A 6,586-nucleotide genomic window follows, 5' to 3' on the forward strand; every position below is an offset into this window, starting at 1 on the left:
ACTTTACCTTGCTGTCCCATTTTAGTTATGATTAGTAGCCCCTTTCTCTTCCAAAAATGTCCTGGTTTGAATAACAAACCACTGGCCTGTTCATTATACACAATAGTTAGCCCAGGCATGAAAATGGTGGAAGTCAGGCCAGGAAAGAACGAAGGTGAGTGTAGGCAGCTTGAGCAGAAGGCCTCCTGACTACTCTGGGGTAAAACAGTCACTGTTATGTTGTCATGTGGCTGTCCCTGTCTGATATAGACACTAACATTGGGAACACCACCCTGTTCTTTTTCCAGGCATGTTACTTTTGATCACTAGGGAACGTTGTTTTTAGCTGAAGCCACCCTAGGGCAACCATGATGCCACCCATCCCAAGCCATTTTGGTAAGAGTACAGCAACTGACATGTCTCGTGTCAGCCTATCTGCATGGGTCTGAGTTGTGATTCTGCAGAACAAGGTCAGACACTCACAGCTGGGCACAAAACTCCAGATCCTTTTCATCAGGTAACAAGAAAAATACTAAAAGTCTATGATAGCTGTGGAGGCTCTCCGCTTCAGCCAGGTGTCTCTGCCCTGTCCAACACAGTTGAGACTAGTGAATTGGAAAGGGACATTCCATTTGATTGATAAGCAAATAAAACAACTTATGACCTTCCTGTTCTTTTTTGGTTTTTTTGGAGCAGGGGGAACAGTATTGGAGTTTGAACTCATGGCCCCAAGCCTATAATCTTATAATAAGAATTAGGAGGCCTTCTTGGGCACTGCAGCATATGCCTGTAATCCTAGTTAATTGGTTGGCAGAGATTGGGAGGTTCATGGTTCAAAGCCAGCCCTGCCAAACAGTTCGCAAGACTCTACCTCAACCAATGAAAACAGCTGGGTGTTGTGGTGTGTGCCCATCATCCCAAGGAGCTTAAGTGAGAGGATCTCGGTCCAGAACGATCTGGGCATAAACGCGAGACTCTATTCTAAAAATAAGTAGAGCAAAAAGGGCTAGGGCATATCTCAAGTTGTACTGCCTGCTTAGCTAGTGCAGGCCCTAAGTTCAACTCAAGCAAGTACCACTGGAAAAAAAAAAAAACGATGAAAAAGAATTAGAAGGGCTAATGATACAGAATTAGTCTGAGTCACAGTGGTGACCGCACACAACTAAGTAGCCAGGCATTCTCCCTGATAGTCCTCGCATCGGTGCACCGCAGGTGCCTCTTTGGATTGTGCACAAAAATCATTCAGGAATTACACCGGCCACTATATATTCAAACATTCTAACAATGGAAGAGTCAAGATAATCGATCTAATAACATATGTAAGTATTTTCCGAGAATCAACCACATTGTGACATTGTATTAGGGGCTGTCTAACTAACAGATGAGTAAGAAATGATTCTTGTCTTTGAAAGCTTCTAATCAAATCGCAGCATCGCCAATGATCTCCCAGTGACCAGTAGTAGAACAATCTGAGCAGCAACATAGATAATGACAACATTTATATTTAATATTATTTATGTATAATACACTATATGTATAATGCTTCATACATAAATTATATTCATGATATAATTATAATTCATTGTATGATTATTCTGACATCTAATATATAGTAGGATTATATTTGATATTAATTTTTATATAAAATAAATGTCCTTGAGTTCATACTGATAAATATAGTGACTGAAATAAATAAATGGGGAAGAAGGATAACTTTTTTCTATTTTGGCAGTACTGGGACTTAAACTGAGGCTCTCATGCCTGTTAGGAAGGTGCTCTATAACTTGAGCCACTCCACCAGTCTTTTTTGTGTTAGTTATTTTTGAGATAAGGTCTGCTAGACTGAGATCTTCCTATTTGTGCTTCTCCACATAGCTGGAGATGACAGGTGTTGGCAGCCATGCCGTAATTGGTTGAGATGAAGTCTCGTGAACTTTTTGCCCAGGCTGGCCTTGAACTGTGATCCTCCTGATCTCTTCTCCTCCCCATCGCCACTAGTAGCTAGGATTATGGGCTTGAGCTACCATACCCAGCTGGGACAACTCTTCTTTATAGAAAATTTCTATTGAATAAATATATAAGAAAAGAAGGAAGTAGACCATTCTTAGAATATCATAGTAATAATTGCTATAGGAATATTCACTAATGAACACTAAGTTAAAAGGCAAAATACTTTCTAATAGTAAAGGAAGAAAATAATGAAAGTACAGTGGAGAATCCTGGCTGATAGGATTTAGCTATGTGATTGAGGTTATTATTGCCAGTATTAAGATATCGGGGCATTAGGGACTTCCTGCTGAGAAGGGCACAGCACCTATGGTATTCTTGCCAAAAAATGTGGAACCTTAGCCTAGTGGGGAGAAAACATCAGACTAACCCAAGTTAGGAAACATCCTACAAAATACCTTGCCAATACTCTTCCAAGGTGTCAGGTCCTAAAAGACCAAGAAACTCAGAGGAATTGCCCCAGCTTGGAGAAGACTAAGGAGACAAGATGATGAAATGCAACAGAGGAGCCATCTTTTTTTTTTTTTTTTTCCAGTGCTAGAGACTGAACCCAAGGCCTCACCTGTGCTAGGCAAATGATCTACCACTGAGCTACGTTCCCAGCCCTCTAGATTGGATCTTGAAACAGGAGAAAGGACATACTGGGAAATCCAGAGAGATCCAAATAAACACTTTAGTTTTGGTAACAATATGGTGCCAGTATTCATTTCCTGGTTTTGACTATTCTACTATGATTATGTAAGCCATTAACATTACAGGAAACTGGAAGAAAGGGTGTACAGAAATTCTCTGTACCTTTTATAACTCTTCTGAATGCCTAAGGTTATCTCAAAATAAAAGAAAGTTAAAAATCTGTATGTGCCCAAGAGCTGAAAGTGAGAAATAAGTGACACAGAGGTTTGAAAGTAAATTTACAACTAATTCTCCAGCAGTGGGAGGATGAGGTGGAGTGTCCCCAGAGTTAGGTGTAGGCCTGGAGTCAGGGTTACTTTGTTGTGGTGGGGGTATCTGATGAGGCCTGAAAGGCTAGGAGAATATAATATACAGGCATGGCTGGAGAAGTAGGGCATTTGGGGTAGATGGTCTTTTAAATATCTAGACCGCAACACAAGGGTCAAGTTTGACTGGTGGTCAATGGCCTAGAAGTGAATGAAGGAGGCCAGGCTCCTCATTGCCTCAGGAGTGAGGGGAGCTCCTGCAGAAGTAGGCAGGGACACTGAGTGTGAACCAGTCCCCACTGACTCAAGAGGAACCCAAGGGGTGTAGAGCAAGTGAAGTGTTTGTGGAAGTTGAAGCCTCAGTAGAGGAAAGGCCAGGAGATGATTATGTGCAGAGGCAGACGTAAGACCCCCATCCCTGGGGGACATTTATTTTGTGGACACTAAGGGCACCTGAGAAGCAGTCCTGGGCTTGGTTCTCTGGCCTCAGCTACTCTCTGTTCTGTGTCTGTCTTGTCCTAAGAGAACTCCTGTTTCAGTAAGGAAGCATCCATTCTTAGAGAGAAGGCATTCCTTTTCAGACTCACTTTCTGGGAACCAGCTCATTGGCCCCACAGCATCTTGGGGTCCTAGAGTGGTTGAGGACCTTGAATGTCTTCAGTTCCCGTGGGTGTGTGGTGCTTGGCCCAGTTCCTGTCTGTGCCAGTGGAAATGCTGTATCTGGAGTTTCCCCAGGTGTTTGGGAAGCAGGTCTGAATGGCTCCTCTAAGGACATGTGCTAGATTCTTATGTCATGGCTAGACAGCCCCCGCTGGGCCTGTTTGCTAAACCCTTTTCCTGTGCTCCCAAGTTGTGTTAGGAGATTTAGGGAACTTCTGACTCATCCTAGCAAGTGGCTGTGGCCTTTGTGCAAAAAAAACCATGACCCAAGGGAAGAGGCAAATATGACCCACGTAGATGTGGGCAGTCACATGGCTCATGGCGTTGAGACGATCAACAGCACTTTATGGTCAGTGTGAAGGAAACCATAATCTGGTTCTTGGGAGTAGGTCAGAGCTGGCCGGCTGGGAGGCACTTGGCCCTACTTGTATTTGAACAGCCTGACAACAGCTATAAAGCTTAGCAGCTGTGAAGCACATCAAGTACCTGAGGACTTTTGGACTTAGGTTAACCTGGGGTCTTGAAATGACAACTTCAGCTTTAAAGAATTTAAATGATGAGCCCTTATTTCAAAAAGGGAGCTCTTAAACTCTCTTCATATTCAGTTCTGGAGGCTTGGCCCAGAGTAATCCTTCCATTCATTAATTTTCTGAAGAAAAGGTACCTTAGATGTATGGCAGTATTTCCTGTTCCAGGAATTGACCCTAGATGTCATCTAGAAGATAAAGATTCCCTTCATCTTCGGGGAGCCTCATGTTTTCACTTGGCCCACGGGTTACAATAGGCGTATGTCCTCCATGGAAAGTTGGTAGCCAAGCCAAGCAGGGAGCTGAGCCCAGGTCTTGGATAACCCTTCCTATTTTTTTTTGTGGGACTGGTATTTGAACTTAAGAGTTTTACACCTGCAAAGCATGTACTCTACTGCTTGAGCCACACCTCCAGTCCATTTTGTTCTGGTTATTTTGGAGATAGGGTCTTGCAAACTATTTGCCCAGGCTGGCCTCGATCCTCAATCCTCCTGATCTCAGCCTCTCATGTAGCTAGGATTATAGGTGTGAGCCACCGGTGTCCAGCTACCTCTTCATCTTTGTAACTGTGATCAGGACTAATGGAATTACAGAGATTGGTAGAGACCTAAAAAATGCTGTCAGGTCTCACGTGCAGTCTTTGGGGGCTTTCTTTGTCTCAGGGGGTTGCTGAGTGGTTAGGAGGGTTGGAATCTGGACTCAGTGTCAAAGCCTGGCTCAGGCGATTAGTAGTTATGTAACCTTGGGTGATGTCTTCACCGAGTGGAGCTTTTCTTTCCGTATTGACAGAGAGGGATCAGAATGCCTTGTTTTCTGAATTGCTGGGAAGATTAAACAGCCCAGGGTCTGCAGGCCCTGGCTCAATTCTGGGCAGAGTCCACCACCAGTGAGCATCCACTCCAACATGTCTGCTACTGGGGTTTCTCTTCTCCATGAGGGAGCCTTGATCATCTTCATTTTCAAGAGAGGAGGTGAAGGGCAAGCAGCCTAAAGGCTGTGATGTCTACAGATGGCCTTGATGTAGAGTCAAGTTCTCTCTGGCTACCCCTCCATACTCCTTCCAAGATACCAGACCCACTCTGGAGGGTGACAGTACCCACAGTGAGGGCTTGGAGAAGCCGCTGCAGTCCTTTGAAGCTCTTCTGAACAACTTTGCTTTTTCAGAAACATCACTGGAAAATTCTGTTTGCCAGTCATTTGCCTTGCCAGGTCATCCAGCAGCCCAGTGCCTTGTTTTTCATCTAAAAAAAAAAAAAATTGTGTTAACAAAACAGGCTGTGAGGCCCAGGCCATCACAGCCTCAAGTTTTGGTTACAAAGTCATAGGTGCCTGACACAGTGGTAAGAGCGTTACCTGGATTACCTCAATTTCATCCCTGCATCTATCCTGTAAGGAGGGCATTTTCATGCTCTTTACCTGAAGAGGAGTCAGAGACCCAAAAAGGGCAGAATCTTTTTTTATTGTTGTGCCGAGTGGGGGAGTTTTAGTTTTGGGGTATTTTTATAGAGGTTCTTACAATGTATCAAATACATTGTACTTGAATTCACCGCCTCCATTGTTTTCTTCTTCCCCTCACCATTCCTGGAAGGTATCATTTTTGCATTTACATACATGTGTACACGTTAGTTGCACCATATTCATCCTCCTACCCCCTTCCCCACCCCCTCCCTGCCCCCTGCCCCCGCCTCCAGGCAGAATCTGTTCTGCCCTCCTGTTCTCTGATTTTGTAGAAGAAAAAACGTAAAAGATAATAAAAAAAACATGGCATTTTTGCTAGTTTGTAATAAAGATAGCTATAAAGGGAGATTCCTTGTGTTGTTTCCATGCTTGTATTACAACCCACATTGGTTCATCTCTGCCAGTCCTCTTCACTACTCCCTAGTCCCTTCCCATAGTGGCCTCCACCAGTTTAAGATTACTATATCCATTGCTATACAGTGAGCACATCAACCATATTCAAGTTTTTTGGTTTCCTTACCTTGCCCTATCCCTCCCTTGTGGGGCCTCCTGTTTGTGTGACCTGTACCAATAATATTACTGCATTCGTTTTACATCTATAACCTGCATATGAGAAGAACATGTGATTTTTGGCCTTCTGAGCCTGGCTAACTTTGCTTAAGATGATGTTCTCCAGTTCCATCCATTTACTTGTGAATGACAAAATTTCATTCTTCTTTGTGGCTGAATAAAATTCCATTGTGTATAAATACCACATTTTCTTAATCCATTTGTCAGTAGTTGGGCATCTTGGCTGTTTCTATAGCTTGGCTGTTGTGAATAGTGCTGCAATAAACATGGGAGTGCAGGTGTCTTTGTAATAACCTGATTCACATTCCTTTGGGTATATCCCTAGGAGCAGGATTACTGGATCATATGGCAGATCTATGTTTAGTTTTTTAAGAAACCTCCATATTGTTTTCCATAGTGGTTGTACTAGCTTGCATTCCCACCAGCAGTGTGTGAGGGTTCCTTTTT

The sequence above is a fragment of the Castor canadensis genome, chromosome 10 (genome assembly GCF_047511655.1).
Source record: "Castor canadensis chromosome 10, mCasCan1.hap1v2, whole genome shotgun sequence".
In the NCBI taxonomy this organism is placed as follows: domain Eukaryota; kingdom Metazoa; phylum Chordata; class Mammalia; order Rodentia; family Castoridae; genus Castor; species Castor canadensis.